This window comes from Meriones unguiculatus, chromosome 11 (assembly GCF_030254825.1).
Source record: "Meriones unguiculatus strain TT.TT164.6M chromosome 11, Bangor_MerUng_6.1, whole genome shotgun sequence".
Classification (NCBI taxonomy): Eukaryota; Metazoa; Chordata; class Mammalia; order Rodentia; family Muridae; genus Meriones; species Meriones unguiculatus.
In genome coordinates this window covers 77,801,653-77,814,149 of record NC_083359.1, presented here as the reverse complement: position 1 = coordinate 77,814,149, position 12,497 = coordinate 77,801,653, and the positions used below count along the sequence as shown (strand labels likewise).

The 12,497-nt window shown below is 44.4% G+C and overlaps 1 protein-coding gene across 1 annotated transcript in view; it reads left to right on the top strand.

Moving 5' to 3' along the window:
- The first annotated feature begins 10,660 nt into the window (after positions 1-10,660).
- Positions 10,661-12,497, top strand: part of Soat1 (sterol O-acyltransferase 1) — a 41,475-nt gene continuing 39,638 nt past the window's right edge. Inside the window, exon 1 of the mRNA XM_021660393.2 lies at positions 10,661-10,823. The gene's annotated coding sequence lies outside the window, so the exon portion shown is untranslated. The remainder of the gene's footprint in view (positions 10,824-12,497) is intronic.

Here is a 12,497-nt window from a genome sequence, read left to right as displayed (position 1 = left end):
GGTTCTCTGAACTCTCACCACTTACCTGGTACCTGGCATATTTTACTTTACATGGCAGCCATTTGCATATAAAAATGTTTCAAGATTAGCTGATACACTGCTTAAGGGCAGAACGGCGTCTTTCATCATCTTATTCCAGACAACATTAAACCAGTGTCAGGTACATAAAAGTCACTCAAGATATGGCCTGAAAGAACTCATTTGAGGAGAAAAATAACTCCCCTGTTGCAGTTTGTCATTTGAGGAATTTCCAGGATGAGTCTCAAAACTGATGGCTAGGATGGGCACACCTGCCTCTGTTTCTGTTTCTGCACTGTTTTCACCTTTTAAAATCTCACCTCTCACTCCTCCACCATGTTTCCTAAACCATAATTGACGCAAGAATGTCCAGGAGGTAAGAGAAAGCTCTCAATGTATTTTCCCAGAGATAAGTATTTACCCAGAGATTACTTTTTAGAAGGGGTGATTAAGATGTGTGACATTTGGCACAGTTAATGTGCTTTGCCAGATTTTTTTATTTGAAATATTGTGGCAGACCACCTGACTGTTCTAGAACATGAGTGCAAATATATATGTATAAATATATTTATATATGTATACATACTTATTTATGTACATATGCCTGTGTGTGAGGCAAGGCTCTTAAAAGATACTCTGGCATGCTGAATTCTTTTCTTTTTTTCCTTCCTTCCTTCCTTCCTTCCTTCCTTCCTTCCTTCCTTCCTTCCTTCCTTCTTTCCTACCTTCCTTTCTTACTTCCCATCTTCCCACCCTCCTTCATTCCTTTCTTAGGTTTTTTGAGACAGGGTTTCACTATAGCCCTGGCTGTCCTGGAACTCACTCTGTAGACCATACTGGCCTCGAACACTCAGAGATCCTCTTCCTTCTGCCTTCCTAGTACTGAGATTAAAGGTGTTTGCCACCACTACCTAGCTGTCATGCTTAAATTTTAATAATTATATGAGTTTTAATTGGTTTAGGAATTGGGTACTGTTGGGCAAAATGGTTCAGTGCTCTACAAGGGGATGAGAGAAGAAATGCTATTATTTATTTGTCTGGAGTGGTAGTGCATACCTTTAATTCCAGTACTCAGAAGGCAGAGGAGGGTTGGGATTTCCAGGGGAGCCAGAACTACATAGTGAGATGTTGTATCAAAAAAAAGTTTAATATGAAAATGTGCATGCCTGGGCTAGAGAGATGGCTCAGTGGTTAAGAGCACTGTCTGCTCTTCCAGAGGTCCTGAGTTCAATTCCCAGCAACCGTGTGTGGCTCACCACCATCTATACCCTCTAATGCCCTCTTCTGGCATTCAGGTGTATATGCAGATAGAGCACTCATACATAAAATAAATAAATCTTTAAAAAAAGAAAAAAGAAAACGTGCATGCCCTAACTTTGTTATAGTACATGTCCTTGAGGAGTGGGCAGATCCTGATACCTTAAAGTCCTCTGGGATGCTGGGCAGGAGTGGCACATGCCTTTCATCCCAGCACTCGGGAGGCAGAGGCCGGCAGGTCTCTGAGTTTGAGGCCAGCGTGGTGTACAGAGGGAGTTCTAGGAAAGCCAGGACTACAAAGAGAAATCTGTCTCAAAACACAAACAACTGAAGTCCTCTGGGGCACCTCCTAACATGATTCCATTGTTATTCTGTTGCCTTCAAGTTGCCATCTCCACATACCTGTTTTGATCTGAAGGTTCATAAAGGGATCAGATCCCTGACGTATTCCTTGGACTGCCATCTCTTCATTTCAGTGATAACTTCCTTTCCATACAGTTCTTTAGCTAGGGACATTAGGCCTTGATCCTTGAAGCTAGGAACCAACAGGCAGCCTCTCTGTCACCTAGTCAGGCTTGGAGGCTCACTTTTCTCTCTAGAAGAAACTTTTAAAGGTGAGGTGGCTCAGTGGTTAAGAGCATTTGTTGCTTTTTTTTTTTAATGACTTTTATGTGAATGAGTGTTTTGCCTGCATGCATGCCTGTGCACCACTTTGAAGCCTGGTTACCATGGAAGCCAGAAGAGGGTGAATGATCTCCTAGGACCCAAGTTATAGAAAGTTGTGAGTTGCCGGGTAGGTGGTGGGTGTTGGACCAAGGCCCTTTGGGAGGAACAGTGTTTTTAACCACTGAATCATCTCGCCAATCCCACATTTGTTCTTCTAGAGGACCCAGGTTAATCAACCCCAGTTGCCTAGTAGGAAATCTTGGTCAAAAAACTTTTTGGAAGCTGGGTGTGATAGCACATGTCTTTAATTCCAGTACTCAGGGAGGCAGAGGCAGGAGGATCGATGAGAGTTCCAGGCTATCCTGATCTACAAAGTGAGTCTAGGACAGCCAAGGCTACACTGAGAAACTAACCAACCAACCAACAAACAAACTTTTTTGAGGGAGTGGCTTGAAGGCTGGGTTTTTGTTCTCTATTCTAGGCATGCCTCGTACTATGTACCAGGCCTTGAACTTTGGAAATCCTCTTGCTTCAGCCTCCTGATTTCTGGGATAACAGGTATGGGCCACCATACCAACCACCCTTTATTCAAATTATTATTTTGTGTGTATGTGTGTGTGTAGGCTCATCTGGTATGCATGTGTGGAAACCAGAGTTCAATATCAGTGCTGAGTTGAACTCAGATGCTCTTATGTGTACAGCAATTCCTTCACCCACTGACCCTTCATCTCTCCAGCCCTCAGATTTCTAATAGATGGTTATTGACTATACTGTTAAAGTAATCAGAACTGTCACTTGGACTTTTGTTGGTAGTTGCCTTCTTTTTAAATATCTATTATTTCGTGTGTATGGTTGTTATGCTTGCATGTATGTCTATTTGTGTACGGTGCCCAAAGAGGTCAGAAGGTGACATCCCCTGGAACTGGAGTTACAGACGGTTGTGAGCCACTATGAGGATGCTGGGACTTTTAACACAGGCCCCCTGAAAGGGCAGCCAGTGCTCTGAACCTGTGAGCCATCTCTCCAGCCCCTTTCTTGGTATTAACAGCAGACTCCAGTGGAACTGAAGAGTAGACTAAAGGTCCCCATGGCCAGATGGTCTATTAGAATGTTGCAAAGAGGCTTGTATATAGTTTGAAGACTGGCTCTTGCTTTGGGTATGAGGTTTAACGTCTCCTCGCTTTCCACTCCGAAAGTCATCCCCAGACACACGAGTCACTATCACACAAGTCTCTCTCTCTGAGTGAATGGATCTCTCACCTATATCAGTCCTCCACTGTGCCAAAGAGCACAGGCAGCTTGATATTTGAGGTTGGGTAATTGTTCTCTATTGCATATGCATTGTGTGTCCTGAGGACAGGAGACTTGAGTTTCAACAGCTGTCACTCTTGCCTGTTGGATTCCTGAAACACACCATATCTAGAACACTTCAATTTTTTTTTTTTTTTTTTTTTTTGAGACAGGGTCTCAGGTACCGAGGCTGAGTTTGAACACTCCATGGAACTGTAGATGACTTTGGACTGCCAATTTTCCTGCCTCTACCTCCCACCCTGGGTTACAGATATGTGTCACTACATCAAGCTTAGAAAGCTTTCCGAGATGTACTTCCTGCTTCCTATATGCATGATTCAGTGACATCCAAACCCTATTTATGGAGCACCTGTCCTATTACCATGATAGATACCATATAGGGAGGGCAGTATGGGTAATTACATACCCTTTCTGAGAGAGAGGAGAAAGAGAGAGATAGAGAGTCAGAGACTCTGTGTGTGTGTGTGTGTGTGTGTGTGTGTGTGTGTGTGTGTGTAGTACGGGTATATGTGTGCCATAGTGCACAGGTCATGGTGGAAGTTAACCGGCTTGATTTCCTCCTTCTATCTTCTTGGAGACAGCTTTCTTTTGTTTATGTCATGCTACAGACTCCAGGCTTTTTAGTTTTGTTACCGTTTTGTGTGTACGAGTGTTTTGCCAGGATGTATGTATGTGTGTATCATGTGTGTGTCTGGTGCCTGAGGTTGGAGGAGGGCACTGGATCCCCTGGGGATAGAGTTATATAAGGTTGTAAGGTGTCTTAAGCACCGAGCCATTGCCTCAGCCACAGTGTGAATATTCTTACATCCTTTAAACGTTCTCACATTGGAGGTACCTCTCCAGTGTGAATTCTCTGAAGGGGATCAGAATGACAGAAAGTTTCCCCATACAATTCTCACACATGTGGACTCCCATAACTGTGGATTTTTTCATGTATTTATGGGGAAGGTTAGCCCATTTAGAGACTTTCCCAGAACTATGGACTTTGATGGATCAGGACTTGGTTTTTAGCTTGGGCAGGTGGTACTGTCTATGTGCTGAGTTTTACAGCCTGAAGGGTAGGTACTTTCATCACGGAGTCAGTTGTGCTAAGGCCTCAGGCCTACTTAGGTCTGGTGCTCTGTTACAAAGTGAGGGCCTTTCTTTCCCACATTGATGATTTATGAAAGACCTCTCTATAGTGTGAAGTTGTTCATTCTTTGAAAGGAATAAGAGGTGAAAGCTTTCACACACTGCTTAGTTCATAGTGTTTTTCTCCAGTGTGAGCCGTTCCTTGACTTTGATCAGTACAGAAATATACAGAGGCTTCATTATGGTGGTGTGTGTGTGTGTGTGTGTTTAATTGTTATTAGTGTTTTACCTGTACATTTGCGTGTGTACCAGGAGTGTGCTGGCTGACTGTGTAGGCCAGGAAGGCATGAGATCCCCTGGAACTGGAGTTTTAGATGGTGGTGATGAGCGGCCATGCCAGTACTGAGAACCTAACTGAGTCCTTGCAAGAGCAGCCAGTGCGCTTAACCAGGGAGCCATCTCCCCAGCCCCACCATTTGTTTTCTAATGTGGGTTAAGTTACTAACCAGCGCTGCATACTTTCAACCTAAAGACCTCTACTTCTTGCAAGATGAATCTGTTAGCAATAGGTCCTCTCAGTTTTGGATAATGTGGGAATGCATGTACATTTGAGGGTTGCTGTTTTGTTTTGTGGACTATAAAATTCTTGGTTGACAGGTATTCCCCCACCCTCCAGAAACTTGAATATGCCACCTGACGGCTTTCTGGCCCTGTTGGTTCTGAGGAGTTGTTAGCCACTGATCTTTTCATGGCTCCCACTAGGCTGTTGCTTCCAGGATTTTCTGTCTCATAAGGCTAACACTTTTAAAAATGCTGTGTCTGAGTGTTAAGTTTTTCCTATTCAGTATCAGGTGAACATCTTGGCTGTTTAGGTTCATATTCCTAATCAGATCTCAACAAGTTTCCAATTTTTATTTATTTATTTTTTTAACTTTACTATTTATATCATATTCTGCCTGTATGTGTGCCCGAATGCTAGAAGAGGGCACCAGACCTCTGTAAGGATGGTTGTGAGCTACCATGTGATTGCTGGGAATTGAACTCAGGACCTTTGGAAGAGCAGCCAGTTCTCTTAAACTCTGAGCCATCTCTCCAGCCCAAGACTGATGATTCTTTTACCTCGTATTTTAAGACATCTCTTTATAGAAAACAAGTGATATTTCAAGTTGACTGCATCACTAAGGAAGGAATGAAATTGTGTCTGACCTGTACTCCAGGTCCTATTGCCTTCAGTTGGTTGCATTCCTTCATTTAAAAGATTTATTTTTATCTTTTGTCCCTTTTTTTCTTTTTCTCCCAGAGCTGAGGACTGAACCCAGGGCCTTGCACTTACTAGGCAAGTGGCCTACCATGGAGCTAAATCCCCAACCCCTCCCCTTTTATTTTTTAAGTGAAACAATAATTTAATGATTTCTCTTTTCTTTTTATTCATTTATTTTTGTTGATAGGGTCACACTATGTAGCCCGGGCTAAATTGAAATGAACTCTTGTTCACTTTGGACTTGTAGCTCAGCCTCCAGGGTGCTGGCGTCACAGGTGTGATGCTGCACCTGGCTCATTAATTCATTCAGTGCATTCAGCATGTGACACATAGGTATTGTGTTAGGTGCTTCCAAAAAATATAAACAAGGTGCAGTCCTCCAGGAGACAACTGCACCCCCCCCCACACACACACCCAGGAGTTTTCAGGGTCAGTTGCGTTTATATCTACATTCTGGAGTATCTGGCAGTCTCATTTTATTTTTCTGTTTTTGGTTATTTGGTTTTTACTCTTACCCAGGCTGGGCTGGAACTCACCGGGTAGTCTGGTTACAGACTTATGGCAATCCTCCTGCCTTAGACTTCTGATTACTGGGATTAAAGGTCTGTGCCATCACACACCTGGCCCTCGCCTCGTTCTTCCCCCCCCCCCCCCCCAGACAGGATTTCTCTGTATAGCCTTGGCTATCGTGGAACTTGCTCTGTAGACAGGGCTGGTGTTGAACTTACAGTGGTCTGCCTGCCTCTGCCTCCTGAGTCCTGGGATTAAAGGTGTGTGCCACCACTGCCCTGCCTTGCCTCATTCTTGATGAATCTATTTTCTATATGCTTTACTATATCAATGGCATGCTTTCGAGGGATTAACTATTTACTTTCCATTTGGTATCATTAAAGGAGATATGTTTCCCTTAATGAACTAAGATGTTCAGTTTTCTGTTGTTTTGTTCTATTTTTCTTTTTTTTTTTTGAGAAAGGGTTCCTCCATTTCCTGGTTGGCCTGGGATTTATTATACAGACCAGAATAGTCTTGAACTACCTGCCTCTGCCTCCTGAGCACTGGGATTGAAGGCATGCATCAACACGCCCTGCTCATGTTCATGTATTTTTAAAGTCCCTTTTTTAAAAGCCATTGTTCTCTTCCTTCATATCAAAATTTAGTTGCATCTTTAATTAATATATTAACTGACTTTTATATTTGTACCTTTCTTTCTTCTTTGTTTTCTTTTTTCCTGGTTCTGGGGACTGAACATGAGGCCTTGAAATTACTTGGCAAGCCCTCTTTAGAGTCAAATTCCCAACCCCTGTACTTTTCTGTATTTGGCTTTATTGCCTGTAGTAAGTATGTATTATTGATATAACTAGAGAAAACATGAAGGCTAGATTGCCTCTTCTTCAATTCCTTCAGGTCTCAGGAGTGGAATAATGTGGTTTGAACATTAACCTGAGTAAAGGTTTTTCTTGCTTCTTCTCCAGGATGTATAGTCTTACTTTCAACCTCATTAATTTCTGCTGCCCTACTTTCTAAGTCAATATATCATTAGTGTCCACAATCAAAATACTATTTTATTTTGTCCTTTAAACACCTTTTAAATACCAACTTCCTTTTTCTCAGAGGCAGGCTCTCATGGAGGCCCAGCTAATCTCAAAGTCACTGTGTGGTTGGGATAACTTTGAATTTCAGATCTTCTTGCCTCCATCTCAATGCAGGGCTGATGCATGAGCACCATCATGGCTGGGGGGGTGGTGGTGGTGCTGGGGATCAAACCCAGGGCTTTGTATGCTGGGCGATCATGCTACCAACTGAGCTACATCTCCAGTCCTTTCCTCATTCTTTCTATCCTAGCTGGCTATTGTATAAGTTGGCTCTTTCTCATCTCACCTATATTACACATCATCCTTCTAATTAATCTACCCACCTCCAGCTGCTTCTCTGTCCAGTCAGGTCTTCTAAATCATGAGTCCTTCCTACCTTGCATCCATCGCTGGCTCCCTGCTGTCTATGAGAGTCTGAATCAGATTCTCTCAGACACACTGGCTTACAAATTCTGCTTTATCTCTTGTTGCTTCTCAGGAAGTGCCCTGTAGTTAAGGAGCCTCTGCTTCCTCTGTGTTTCATGGATCTGACTCTTCTTTGTCTTACAGAGTTGGACATTGTTTTCCCTCTATTTTGAAAATTCATCCTTCCTTTCCCTGACAACTATTCGACTAGTTAGAAAGCTAGGCTCAGGATGCCCCTTCTCCATTCTCTCTCCACTCTACCTCAGTCTATCTGATCTTACTAGATCCAGACAAACAACAGAGACAGTGGTTGCCAGGGTTTTTTTTTTTTTTTTCATGGAAAGCTTTGAAAACACGAACCTATTAAACACAATGACCCTATTAGGTAGGCAATGCCTTAAACTTCTTTTTCTTGTCCCACTGTTTCCAAATGTCCTAGTTAGCTATTCTCCCAGTGGACAGTCTCAGTCAACTTCATGTCCCTAGCAACTGGCTACAAGTTCTCTAAATGGTCTTCTTCTTCATCTTCATCTTCTTTGTTTTTTTTTTTTTTCTTTGAATATGATGAAATCGGTAGCACTTAACTAAGCCTTGATCTTAGGATTAGGTGATGGGCGATTTCACAGGCCAGTGTGGAAGACACTTGGATTCCAGCCAGAGTCTTTGGCGTTCCTCTGTCACCTCTGCTCTAGATGATATTGCCACCCTCCTGGTTGCTCAAAAAAGGTGACCTGTAGTTACCTTGTGTCTACCTTTCTTCACATCTGCACCTCAGGGGAGTTCTCTGAACTCTTTCATCTTTTATTTCCACAGCAACTACCCCACTCCAGGTAACTGCTACTATCTACACCATATATTTACCCAATAACGTCTTTGTTATCTTTGTTCCATTTCTATTATCCTCCAGAGACCATTCTCCATAAAACAGGTAAAGATGTAAAACCCTGAGATGAAAACTAAACAACACACACACAAATAAACAAAACCAAACCCAAAACAACAATAAAGCCCAGGTTGGGTGTGGTGGCACAGGGCTTCAACACCAGTGGAGGCAGGTGATCTCTGAGTTAGAGGGCAGCCAGCCTTACTACATAGTAAGGCCATGTTTTACCCCACCCCCAACACAAGAACTCCATATTTTCTTTCCTTTGCACTTATGAATAGGAATCCAAACAACAGGATTGGACCCCTACTCAAGGCTCCAGCCTCAGTGCCTCCTTGCCTCCCTGCCTCCCGCAAGTGTGCTCCAGCCCTCTGCTCCTCCAACCAGCCAAAGCTGTTCAGTATCAGTCCCTTCACACTCATTCTCCTCGGTTGGACCCTCCCGCCATGGCTGGCATAACTAGTTCTTTACTTGAGTCTTAAGTTCAGATCACCTTCGAAAAATCAACCCTGCCTTTGTCTTTACAAAATGTAGTGGTTAATTGTTATGTGTAATTTATGTCCTTAAATTCCCTGTGTTATTTTATGAAAACCTGGGAAACCTTTAAAATTATGTCACATCTATCCCTGTATTTTCTGTATTTTCTCCTAACACTGATCTCAACTTGCAATCATCTTATTTTTCTTTTCCGCTAGAAACACACACTTGGCAATTGCAGCAGCTGCTTCTGTTTTTATTCAAAGTTATGCCTTGAAATAATGGGACATTTCAAGTAATTTAAAAAGCGACCTTGAGAATAATCAAAAAGTGATGCAGATAGATTTAGGACCGAGATAAAGCAGTTTGGCCTTGGACTTCTCACAGACAAAGATGTGGGTGAACTTAGGGTAAAGGTAGGTGAAAGAGAAAGCTAAAGGAAACAGACTAAAGAGTTCCTGTCGGCCTGCAAAAATTGAACTTCAGATCTTCCTACCTTTGTATGTGTGTGTGTGTGTGTGTGTGTGTGTGTGTGTGTATGAGAGAGAGAGAGAGAGAGAGAGAGAGAGAGAGAGAGAGAGAGAGAGAGAGAGTCAGGCTCTTCTGGAACTCATTATCTAGACCAGGATGGCCTCCAACTCACTTGCCTTTGCCTCCTAGGTGCTGGGATTAAAGGTGTGCACCACCAAGCCCAGGAGCTGTGTTACCCAGCTCTGTATTTTTTTTTTTTTTTTACAACGAATAAATGAAACAAGGAAAAGGAAGTGTCTTCTATATCAGAGTCCCAAAAGAAGTGAATCCCTGAGTCCCAAATGTTCTAACTGGTGGGACAAGAGGAGGAAGCAAAGGCGGCTGAGCACTTTAAGTGCATCACCCAAACTGTTGGCAAAAGCATTAGTCACAGTTGTCCCAGAGGTGGCAAAACCTGGGTGCCTTTGTGCAGGGCACAGCACTCTGAGAAGTGCTGCCTGCCATGGGCCTTGCTTGAAAGGTCTGTGGAGGAGGCAGTTCTTGGAAGTCTCAGGCATTGGTTAAGGGAATCTGACTTGGAAAGTTATGGTCAACTGGACAGAGTAGTGACTGACTCAAAGATTAGCGAAGCCTGTTTAGCTGACTTGTTTTGCAGGTCAAGAGGGACTCTTCAGTCTGTTTCTTTTAGCTTTCTCTCTCACCCACCTTTACCCTAAATTCACCCACGTCTTTGCCTGTGAGAAGTTCAAGGCCTGAACTGCTTTATCTCTGTCCTAAATTTATCCGTATCGGGTTTATTTATTTATTTATTTATTTATTTGTTATTTAGACCCAAGGAGGCTTTTTAAAGTACTCGGTCATCCCATTACTTTAGCTGACTCATTTCTGTCTTAGTTTGGGTGTTGCTGAAAGACTCAGTTAAATAGAATTTAGACCACAAAGCGACTTACGACCGGTTTTCGGCCACCGCTTCTGTCTTGTTCCTTAAACGGTAGTGTCAGACATCCCTCGTCCCACGCCACCACACAGGCTGCCTTTTCGGACTCTCAGGAAGTTGACTGGGTCCCAGGTCCCCTCGTGGCTAAGCCGGAGGAGGGCTGGGGTGGAGCCAAAGAGCCAGGTGTCTGCAGAAGCCCCGCGGGTACCCGAGCGCCGGGGAGGGGGCGTGGCAGTGGGCGTCGCCAGGCGCCGCAGGACCACCAATGGCATCCCGGAGCTCGGGGCGATGCGCGTGACGCAGCCGCGGGCTGGGAGGTTGGGGCGGAGGACGGGGGTAGGGGCCGCTGCTTTATCTTCCTCCGCAGCGGGGCTGGCGGCGTTGCGGGCCGGCGTGAGCACATCCCGACGTGGCGACCTTCCCGCGGCCGCCCAACCTACCGCCTGGACCGCCGCCGCTGCCCTCCGGCCGCAGGTAACCCAAGCTTCCGCTCCCCTCCTCCTTTCCCGTCCAGGTCTGCCCCGAGCCCGGGAGGAAGGGGACTGCGGCGGCGGCGCTGCTCCGGCTCCGCGGGCCTGGCCTGGGCCAGACGGTCCCGCCGAGGCGCTGCCTGCTGCCGGGGGAGGGTCCCGCCGAGTTGGGAGGGGAGAGCAGGAAAGTTCTCCGCAGCCTTTCAGATGACTGGCAGCCTCTCAGTATCAGGGATGTTTTGGGGTCCCGTTGCATCTTGTGGGTCTCTCAAGCCAGTCAGTGAAGAAAGTTGAGGATTAGAAGTCATCGCATTCTTTGAAAGCGCATTTTTTTATGCGCTCAGGAAGTCAGTGTTTTGTTTTGTTTTCTGGTGGGAGCGGGAGAGGTGTCTGTGAGGGAAAGGCGGCACTGCCAGACACCAGACTCTGTAGGGGCAGGGGCTCCAAAACCTTGAGTCAAGCTCACGCTCTGTTTTTAAGTAGCAGCGGGGAGTTAAGTTTCTGCTTTTGATCTTAAGTGTTAATAGGCATGTAACTTAAGCGATACATACATATATGTGTGTATGTACATGTATATGTAGATGTATGTGCATATATACGTATATATATCACTTATATTAGTTATTTGTGAGAAATTACCAGAAGCTCCATTCTCTGCATTTTATATGAAACTAGGAAAACTTTTGCCACTTTTGATTTCAAACTACTTGCCTTCTTCGTTAATGCGGAATCCAACTTGAACATTTTTTCCCCCTATTTGCTTTCAATTGGAAAGTATAAATGAATTGCTAAAAAACCGTCAGCACAGGCATCCGGGAGCGGGGCTTGCAGAGAGCTCTAGTGCTGTGGACAGTAAGCAGAGGAAACGTGGAGAAGCACCCGGCTCATGGCGTGTCACGTGCTTGGAACTGGTCTGGGTTTCACGTTCTCTTAGGACTCAGCCCAAGCAGGGCGCCTGACTTCAAGCCTGGGCGGGTTCTCCAGGCTCCAGCTTCCTTTCTTGTCCCTGAAAAAGCTTCCTCTTATCTTCTAGAGAATTTCCCCCAGGCCTTTTTTTTTTTTTTTTTTTTTTTTTTTTGCCCCCTTCTCTTTCTCGCATTCCTCAAACCAAAGATCACTTCCCTGTGGGAGCCACTAGCCCTCTGTAAGGGGGCTCTTTACCGGCAGCTAGTTAATCATCTCTTGGAAGTAGATGCTTTCATTGTTTTCTAGTGGCTTCACAAAGCTAGTCTTTTTTTCTGCCTTCTCAGGGTCTGGCCCAGTACATAGCATGAACAGAACTAGAGTTGGAGGGCCAAAGAAAGAACTTTCAGAAAACGGTAACTAGGCAATGCCTGTTTTCCTATGAATTCCACTTCTCAGACGAGACTCTTAGGACTTTTTTTTTTTTTTGCCAAGTTATATAACTAGTTGTATTTAATCATTTGTAAGTAAAATAAACTTGGTTGTAAATAAAGTTCTCTTGTTCTTCAGTCTTGTTAATTGACCCAGTCCTGTTAGCTACATGAAAAAGTTGTAGGATAGGACAAACCATTTTTGGAGGGAAGAAAATGACATTATGCTTTGGATGTTAATTTCTTACTATCCCTCTCTCCCTTCTTTCTTCGGGCAGGATCTCATTTAGCCCAGGCTGGCCTGACACTGTGTAGCTGAGAATGATCTTGAGCCCCTGGTTCTC